The sequence below is a fragment of the Alosa pseudoharengus genome, unplaced genomic scaffold, assembly GCF_046254945.1.
Source record: "Alosa pseudoharengus isolate Yale_2024_CS ecotype anadromous, Long Island Sound unplaced genomic scaffold, YU_APseudo_1.1 YU_APseudo_1.1_scf_7, whole genome shotgun sequence".
NCBI lineage: Eukaryota > Metazoa > Chordata > Actinopteri > Clupeiformes > Clupeidae > Alosa > Alosa pseudoharengus.
In genome coordinates, this window is record NW_027468859.1 from 149,036 (window position 1) to 159,546 (window position 10,511).

The following is a 10,511-nucleotide window of genomic DNA, read 5'->3' on the forward strand; positions in this document are numbered from 1 at the left end:
TTTACTCCGGATAATTCCTTTAAGAGAGTATTACAGTAGCCTAATATGGGATATTCTACGGGAAAATATTAAAACGGCAAGACAGCGGGGAAAAGTTAAAATGATAGGCCTAAACCCGGAAAAAGTTGGCTTGTTAGGTATTTTTCGGTCCCTGTGATTATTTGTGAAATTGTGCAAACGGTCTTTTCAAGTCATTTGAGAAGGAAGGAGTGTAGCAAGCTCCCAAATTGACGCTCGTCTGAGAAATTGAGTTTTGGATAATGTTCAGCTTCGGCAGCTTTACAATGACTGAGGAAGCCTAGAGACGAGTCCATAGCAACAAGTTCATGTGTTGAATTTGTTATTACCCAGTGTGCTTTGTTGAATGGTCTCAATGTTTTATTGTTTTATTTCATGTGAATACTTACTAGAGGAGTAAATTATTTCAAGTAGGCTAATGCAGTTGCAGGAAGTGTGCATTTAGTTTCCATGCTTATTGTGTTTCCACAACAATGTTAGTGAGTAAATCTACAGAAATGGCCACCATCTTGGTGAAGTGTGATGTGTAAGATCAGAAAGCAGAGGGTGAGTTTAGAACTATTGCTTATGTCGTTGTGTTTTCATAGCGCTCTATAGCGCTAGGTATCGACGATTGGTCGGGGAGGGTCATGTCTTTTTTGAACAGACTGCTGGAGGGTCGTTGGAAATTTTCTTGCAGGCAGGGGAAGGTCATGCAACTTTTGATTGAAGCACTCAAAATCCCTCCGGTGACCCCGTTTATAAATAACGAACGGTCCCTTATTGCTATACTTTTATTTTGAGTGGTCACTACATGGGCTATCGGTGTTTGATGGCGTGATAAGTGAAGTCGCTCAGTCTGCAAGTTGTTGTCTAACGTTGGCTATGTGGCATTAGCCTATCTCTCGTTTCAATTTTGGGACCTTGCAGTCGGAGTTATCGTTTGGTTAGTCAAAGTCGCAAGTCCAGAGTGGCCTGGACTATTTGAAGCGTCAGTGTATTGCACAAACTTTTATTGAGTGGTCATAGCATACCCGTGTTTGTTGGCGTCTTGTTGCAAAATCCGTAATCATTTTATGCCAGCAAACTGCATACAGGGAGTCTTTATTGTTGAGGTCAGACATGATAATGATCTTACATCTTAACCCACAAGCGGTTCCCGAGTAATCCGTTTTTTAAATTGCGACTGACTATCATCAAAGTGAGACCTAGCAGAGCCCGTTCTTTGGACCTAGCAACTGTCAGTAGGCCTACACGATCCATGGGGTGGAGCTCCCTTGAAACTGGTCCCCTTGGAAACAGTGCAGTGCAGCAATAAACGTCCTACATAAATAAGTATATTTTGAAATATGCATTCAAACAGCTTCAAAATCGAGAGTGCACACCTTTGTGCCACATACGAAATCTTAGGTCAGTCTGACAAACGGCCAGCGACATATGCATGCCACAGACACACAGACGCTTCTGGCTTTATAGATAGATTAATATATTGTAGCGTTTAAAGGTTTCAGGACGCTAAGAGAAGTTCAGAGCAAGCTTTATTGGCTCAAGAACGAGGGCAGGGACACAGACAGACCAAGACACAGAACACAATGCAAACAGGGCAGGTCAAGCACGCACACACACTACACATACAGGGGAGGACGCAGCCTCCCACACAAAAAGGATCACACACGAGGGAGAACTAAAAGGGAAACATGTCACAATAAAGACGCTAACATTACACTTATAACTTAGGAGAATAACGACATAAACCCCCCAAATGTTCACCCTCGTGTCCCAGCATGCCTTTCGCTGGAGAACGCTAACACAGTCTTTATGCGCCGACGTTACACAGCTCCCCCAACAAGCCATTGCCGTCCTCGGCAATGCCCACGAGGTAGCCACATGCTAACGTCGGCGCGCGTCGCCCGCCACTCAGTTCAGTGCGACAGTTCCGCCAACTCACGTGGGGTGCACGCGCCGCAGGAGCTCACTCAACGGGGCGCCACGCTGCTAGCAATCCAGTTCGGGCGTGCTAGCAGCCACGTGGCCGACCCGCTCGTCACCAGCTCCCTCTCAGCAGCCGCCCTCAGGCTGCACTTTCCGCGGCGTGTCACCACGGCACTCCTCCTCTCCAGACGGGGCCCTAGGTGGCCTTACAACCGTTGACACTGTACCAAGCACCGGGGTTCGAGGGGGGCCAGGTGAAGCTGCGCCAACGCCACTCCGCTCCGTCGAGTCGCCGACCGGGACAGACAGGCACCGACTCCACAGCAACCGGACCGCGCTGAGCTCTCCCGCTGCAGCTACCGTCTTCGGCGTCCCTCCTCGTGTTGCCATCTCGCAGAGCCGTACTGCTCTGTTCCCAGCCCGTTCCACTCCTTCGCGGCCTCGGCGAAGGCACGACCCCCGAGATGGTCGTGCTATCGAACTCCACACAACGAACTTTTTTTTTTTTTTTTTTTTTTAAAGGCGCCGGCCAACAGGCCAACTTGAACTAGCGCCTAGCACTGCCCGGTGCCCCTCACACGCACCCAAAAGTTAAAGCACACACGAAACAGTCACACTCTAGAGAGCCTTTCCGTCGAAGCTGCCCCACCGTCGTGAGTTCGCTGCCCTCAGCGGCTCCGCCAACCGTCCATCGTCTAAGAACCTCTTCCTCGCCGCACTCCCTCGGCTCTGCTCACGCGTCGCGGCTCGCCGTGGAGTCAGCGCCCAGGCCAGCATCGTCTTCTCCGCGACCGCTTCTTCCGGCCAGATCTCCTCCCATGGCAGCAGGCAGGTCCCGGTAACAGCTCCTCTCCTCCGGCGGCAGTCACGATAGAAGGCCTCGAGCTTTTTAGTAGCCCTGACAAGGGCTCTCTCTGGATCCTCTTGCGTGGGCCTCCACCCAGTGATGAGGTCTCCCGCTCCCAGCTTCTCCCGCTGAGTGGAGGCCATGTTCGAAAGTCGTTTCTGACACCAATGTAGCGTTTAAAGGTTTCAGGACGCTAAGAGAAGTTCAGAGCAAGCTTTATTGGCTCAAGAACGAGGGCAGGGACACAGACAGACCAAGACACAGAACACAATGCAAACAGGGCAGGTCAAGCACGCACACACACTACACATACAGGGGAGGACGCAGCCTCCCACACAAAAAGGATCACACACGAGGGAGAACTAAAAGGGAAACATGTCACAATAAAGACGCTAACATTACACTTATAACTTAGGAGAATAACGACATAAACCCCCCAAATGTTCACCCTCGTGTCCCAGCATGCCTTTCGCTGGAGAACGCTAACACAGTCTTTATGCGCCGACGTTACAATATTAAGAAAATGGCTCTATGATGAAGGAGGAACGGTTGGAGCGTTGTAGCTTCTTTCGGTAAACCCTCTTTGAGAACCCATATACAGTGGGCAGTGCTTTGACTTGCCAAGCTTCCCTCGCGCGGGATCACGCGACTTTAATTTGTATTTCTCCAGTGATGCTGCAACAACGCTGCAACAACCGGCAGAGGTCTCAAGTGAGCAGGGTGTCTCGAAGAAATAAATGGAGCTGGAAAACCCTACACAGACTTCACTACAGACTTTAGCAGACTGGTTTAGAAATAATTTATTAGCCAGAAATATGCCTGCCCTGCCCTAATAAAGAAATATTTGGTTAACGGCGAGTGAATCCCGTTTGCAGCCATAGAAGAAACGCAGGACAAATGAAACATTCTGGTTTTCTCCGAGTGCAACAATGATAGACAGACATCATTTGGACAAAATATAGAGCATATTAACCTCCGTTGCTCAGCCAAATGCCTTCCTGTTACGTCCTGTTATCACAGAGTTACAGGCGATAAACGATTTTTGATGGTCACAAGTTTACTTCATTAGCGTTTATTTTTTTGATTATTAAAGAGTGTTGTACATTTAAAGGCTTGACTTCGTGCTTATTCAGAAGAGCATTTAGTGCTCTCCCCAATCCCAGACGTTCACATTGCATGTTTGTTTGTAATGGATGCAACCGCGAGATACGCTTGTCATAGGTGCCGATACCGTGGGTGCTCCGTCTCTCGGGCACCCACTGAAAACATCGAGCACCCACGTGTGCCAGCTTACAGTCCCGGCTAAATTTACATTAATTTAAAATCAAACATCGCAGTTCATGTTAAATTCAGCATCTCTCATAATGTGATTGGATATGTTGCTGTCAATTCCCTACTCCATATACTAACCACCAATGAGAGCGTCTCTCGTATGAAAATTCCTGACACTTCCCACCTGAAGAATTAACGCAAGGCTTTGTCGGGTCTTCAGCTAGGGTTGCCAACCGTCCCGAATTGTGCGGGACATCCCGTGTTTTGGGTGATTTTGATTTGTCCCGTCAGGGACAGCACCACTCCCGATTTTCAATCAGAGCTCATCGGCATTGTTAACTTGTCAATAGTAGGCTACTGTAAACGCACCTGGAACAAAGTGCCCAGTGCCGCCGCTACCACGCGCATCTCGCAATGTGCGCATGGCACCAAGGGACAGAAGGGGCACCACAATTTAGCCAGAGAAGCTTTACTGCAAACTGCTTTTCACTCTTCTTAGAGAACGATTACAATGTCAAAATGCAGCAACAGCATCTTACATAAGGATGATACTTTTTGGGTCCTTGCAGTCTCTCTATTATGCAGCAGATCTAACTTGAACGTTATGCTACTCGTTTTAATTGGGAACAAGAGGGAGAGAGGGTGGAAGTTTCCAGCTGGCTTGTGATTGTTGGTAATTGATTTCACCTTTTTAATATAAGAAACTTTTAAAATGAAATCATGAGAACAACAAAAACAACGCGAGGAGATTGCGGAATTATCCGGTTCACACTATGCTACTGACCATTTACAAAATGTGAGGGCACTTTGACATAGGCTGCACGCACTGTGATTTGGACTGATAGAATATGATGAGTGGTCAATTGCCTTTGTGTAATGGAATTGGTGAGTCTTGAATAATCCGTTTCCCTTAACTAAGCATTTACATGAAGCACATGATAGGCTATGCCAATTGAAACACTTTCCACTCAGATAGCTAGGTGGCTACCAGGTTCATAATTCACTTTTAATTGCAAACAGAAAATATCTAGCTAGCATCATTACATGCTTCTATTTCCACAGGAATGAAGGTTGTTTACACCAACTTAATATACTTATCATTATGCTATAGGCCTAAATGTGGCACAAACAATGTTAGAGTTTGTGGAATGACCATAGGCTATATTTGAATGGAGCTGGCAAAATATTATGAATACCGAGACAATGCTCTTAAAGTGACAGTACACCATTTGTATTTTTTTTTTTGTGGGGGGGGGGGTCCCGCATTTGAAGTGAAGTGTCCCTCATTTGGGGTTGAGGAAGTTGGCAACCCTATCTTCAGCCCCGAATGTTTAAAATGTATATAGCCCTGAATATCATTTTAAAAGTAGTCTGACAAAGCTTATTGTTTTGTGACACAGCTAAACACTGGTACCTCATAGAACGTCTATAACAGCCTAGGTGGTCGCAACTTACAAAAGTAAAGCAGATAGAAAAAAACTCGCAAATCTAGCCTACAACACGCAGACAGCTTCATGCGCAGGGAAGAGAGCGCGCGCGCGCACTGTGCTTTATGATTGTTGGCTTCTGATGGTATCTTGCTATTCACTGAACTGCATTAGGTGACACAAATGGTATTGCCTTTATCTTATAACTCTGAGCGACTACCAGGCCTATGGTTTTTAAAAGTCAGATGTTCCCTGACAAAGACATTCGAAAATTAAGAATGTTTATTGACTTGAAAAATACACTCATTTTTGCAAACTCCCTTCATTCAACCCTTGAAGACATCGCGGTCTGGTGCGCTATGTAGATCGTTTCTCGTACCATTTAATTTCTCAGAATGTAGGTCTACTAGGCCTACAATAACGCCATCACCAAATACATCTTTTATTTTTAGTTGATCAACCACAACGAGTAGCATAGGCCTACTGTGCACAGTGCACTGACGACTGTAGCAGCCCAAGGTTGTTGTAGATGAGAGGCAACCCCTTGTTTCAGATAGCCTGGACAACATGTTACCTGGGTGTTGCCTACGTTATTAATTAATGGTAGGCTACAATAGTTAATTGATTTGCGTAACATATTAGTTGGCTCAAAGAGTAGGGAATCAGGATGGAGAGAGTCACGCGTGTGTTGCTTTTGCGGGATCGAATCCAGTTTAATGCTAGTTTTCAAAACATATATTTTTTTACATGTCTTTTGTCCGAGTGGCTGTAATGTAGCCGAGTGCTCATGGCGTATGAAAGCGACTTCAAACCGCCTAAAACAACTTGTTTGTGAATGTCTGACAACTGCTGCAGCGCATGCACACGCAAGGAAACCAGTAGGTGGAGAAACCAGAAGGCACACAACACCGGAGAGCACGATTCATTGGCGCTTCTATGTTCGGCCGTATGTCTACGAGCGCACCTGCCTACCATCAGGCTACTCAGCTACTAGATAAAGAATTTCCCCATAACTTACCAACTCTGCACTGTAGACCCTAAACTGGCTATTTATATTTTTCTGTGAAATAAGCAAATGTATTTGTTCAACTTTATGAAGCAGAATGCACTAGGCTACTTGGAACGTAACACATTTGACAAAGGAAAGATGTATGTTGCTAGTGACAAAATATTAAAGGAGACATATTATACCTCTTTTTAAACAAGTTAGAATAGGTCTATGGGCCATACAAAACATGTTCATAAAGTTTTTTGCACAAAATCAATCTCACATAAAGAGATCTCTGCAGCCTAATTCTTGCCAGCTTCAGTCCCTTTCAGAATGAGCCGTTTAAGGACTTTAAGGTCACTTTTATGCAAATAAGCTACTGCTGGCCACGCCCCACCTGTCAGATGTTTACGCTGTTCGTTTTCTTCACGTGAAAACCTCCACCGCTCGGGTGAAAATGACGGATTACAGAGGCGCACTCCAGCCCAACATGTTTGACCCAGAGTCTGACCCAGATCAAGATGAAGAGGAGCCACCTGTAGAAACACCTTCACGAATGCTGCAAGCAGTTGCTGAATGGTTTGTTAACTTTTTAAATCAATGTATTTATCCTCCATCTGTGCTACGTGTCATTAGGCTTGGCTATTAGCCTTGACCCTTTTCAGCCTGTTACGAAGTAAACGTAATGTAATTTTTATTGACATAAAGCCAGTCTTTTTACAATATTTAACATTTGCTTGCATTTAAAAACTTCACTAGATTCACAGCACTTGATTAGCTTTTATTATTAATTATATAGGTGTGCGTGTGGAAATTGTGGGGCAATGCCAACTGAGGCAGAGTATATGCTGCCAGGAGATTCCACAGGTAACTTTTCTAAGCTACAGAAAGGCCTGTAGATATGTCACCGTGTTACTAACTTATTTACAAATGAGCTAGCGAGTATGCCATATTACTCACTCATTTACGAATAATGCTAGCGACTGTGCTAGCATAGCACTCACCTTACCTTACCATTATAGATCACACGACGTCTGCAGCAGCTGGAGGAGATCCCTCAATGCATAATTGATCATCCATGGTTATACCCGGTGTGCCTGAATGTTTATTCTCTTCAGAACGCACTGAACATCTACAGAGCTGACCATGGGGCCTTACGGCTCCGGGGAATAGAGCAGTACGTGTTATTTATTAGGCTACTTATTAGTTTTTCCCAGTGTTCATGAGAAGTGACAGGCTACCGTTTTCATCAGCAAAAGCAGATGTTAGTCTATGTTCACTAATGCCCTTACACACCAACACATGCCCCAATTGTTGTTGTCTTTCTTTTTATGTATGGCTATTGTCTGCAAATTCAGCAGGTATCAAACATACACACATAAGACATTACAAAATATATTAATTACAGAAAACAGAAATAAAACATATTTCCTTGAAATATGACAATTGCACTTTGCATTTTTGACAGAACTGACAGATTATGTAACCTGCTAACTGATAGTATATTTTTTACTACCATATTTCTCGAGACTCAATCAGGACGATGCAAGTCAGTATCCAGGCTTTATTCTTTTCAATGAGGGGCCTAGTGCCCCTCAAGGGAGAAAAGTACATGTTTGTGTCACCCCATCATGGGTTTCACCAGATTCTCAATATTCTCTTCTAACTTCTCTGACTAACAGAGACCATATTTAAAGTTACACACAAAGAAGGAGTGACACCTAGGTCCAACCCAGTTTGAATATGCAATAGAAAGGGAGGATGAGGATTAGGCCTTCATCAGGTCTGGTCAGCTTCTATTATCTTTTAACTATACAGTCTTCAAGTCATAAAGACTTGAATCATTAAACCATTCACATAAAATATGAATACAAAATATTCCCTTCATAACTAATGCAATGTTTTTTTTAGTCGTTACAGGTATCTTGCCTACAGGAGCTTTGTCAGTTGGTGTTGGGGTTTCCTTGGACGCAGAATAAGGGTCGTCAATCCGTCATGTGTGGTCCTGCGTGTTCGTCGGGAGTTTCCTGACAGCCAAGGACAATACGTGGGCTTCAAACTGCCTCCCCTGGATTGAAGCGAGAAACGTAGTTGGCGATCACCTCCTCCTTCTCTGGGTGCTCAAACTTTGAGGACAGGTCCGGAGGAATGCTTATTTTCAGGAGTTCCTCCCTGTATGCTTCTGGGTCCAAGACCTCGCCCATGATGAAGCCCATCAAGTGTTCCACATACCCTGTGCAATATTTCACAAACACTTCTGTAACTATGTACATAGTTTGTAAAGTATTTCATTGTACATTTATTTATTGTTTTGTTCATTGTAAAGCCACTATAGTGCAATAGCATACATAATGAACAGATATTTTATTGTTGATAAATAAAAAATGATGTAACTTACGGAATGTTGTCTCAGTTTTGATGGGTTTCACCCTGCACTCTCCCTTCCTGTACTTTGGGAAATGCATCCTGTAGAGAGGGTCCCCAGAGGATGAGGTGGCCTGGTCTCGTGCAGCATTCTCATTGTAATGCAGAGCAGCCAGGTAGAGTCTTGCGCAGTAAAGAGAAAACCAAACATGAAAATAATGGCATGCACATAATATGTAGCATTACCATCTGTGCAATCGAAGTTCCCGTTACCTGCAAAGCATCCCAAGGAAAGGAAACACCACATTTTTTGGAGCAAATTGCAAGATCACACTGTGAAATGACTCTAATGATGAGGTCTGGTGGTGGGGGATAAGCTTAGCAATGTCCTTGAGGACTCTTTTGGCACTCAGCACCTTCTCCAGCTGGTAGAACGCTGGAGTTCCTACAACAGACAAAAAACATTGTTGTTCTATCACAAAACCATGATATGCCAACAGTTGCAATGGGCCAATATAACCAAATTAGTTGAATCCATATGACTGACTTCCAATACACTCGTTCTGATTGTCAACTATAAAGGACTTGTACAATGTGTTTGAAGTGATTTCCTATACATAACAAAAGATACCTGTTGTCAGCCATTTGTTCTTGTCGCGGGTTTTGCGAACTGGATGCAGACAGGCTGGGAAATTGGAGTCCTCGTGGGTGTGGAAGTCCCGGACATGGTTGAGGATGGAGGTCCATTTTGCCACCCTCTCTGGTCCTGACGTAGATGTTGCCGCAGTCCAGTAAATGTGATTTCTTATGGCCCGCATCCACTTCTTCAGCTTCTGGCAGTCTTTTATTTTGCTGATCTTCTCCAGCTGTTTTGAAAGTCCTGGAATTCAAAAAACATTTTCACTTTTGATCCTCAACTCTTTCAGATCATAACTATAACATGCCGCAGGTCTAATATCTAATTGTCAGATAGAAAGATTGAAGTAGGTGAAAGGCAGCTTTTTCTATAATTCTAGAAAGAAAATGCTATTTAGCAATCATTCAGGCCAGTGTTTTCACGTTTTGTCTTTTTTAGGAGGGGGTGGACTATTGCATGTTTAAACACCTTTTTCCATGTGCCAGACGTCATAGTACTGGTTGATGCCAGCTTCCCTCAGGAACTTTTGTATCTGCGGGTGTCGGTCTGTCACTATACAGTCAAGGGTCACCTTGCGCCCGTTCAACAATGCAAGGCTTCTCTTCAGGCCCTCCTTCTCCATGTGGTAGCTACCGCCTACCTCGTTGCTCTATGAAAACAAATCAGATGCATGTGTCTATACGTAGCAGGTGCCACATGGGCAAATAAAAGCTTCTTACAGTATAATTCATTCCCACTCACCTGGACCAACTGAACATCAATCACGGTGTTGGTTTTCAGGTCCATCACGGTGTAGCTACCAAATTTTGCGGAGTGGCCTTTGAAAACATTTACATAGTACAATGCTCATGTCGCCACCAATTATGGCATTTTCCCTACTAAGGCGGAGCAGCATGTCATCCTGAGAGGCCTTCCATTTGGTGACAATGGCAGGTTCAATATAGGTGCGCGCATGGCGACGAAAGGTGTCGTAAAGGAACACTTGTAGGTGCATAGCCCTAAAGACCTAATAGTAAACAGAGATTGGAAAGAAAAGGGTTGTTGAAA

The 10,511-nt window shown here is 44.6% G+C and overlaps 1 long non-coding RNA gene across 1 annotated transcript; it reads right to left on the reverse strand.

Moving 5' to 3' along the window:
• Window positions 1–8,653: 8,653 nt before the first annotated feature.
• On the reverse strand, window positions 8,654–9,203 carry LOC143109970 (uncharacterized). The gene is made up of 3 exons (XR_012984021.1): window positions 9,101–9,203; window positions 8,862–9,010; window positions 8,654–8,696 (listed from the first exon to the last, which is right to left on the reverse strand). It is a non-coding gene; the product is annotated as an uncharacterized LOC143109970 (long non-coding RNA).
• Between the last annotated feature and the right edge of the window lie 1,308 nt (window positions 9,204–10,511).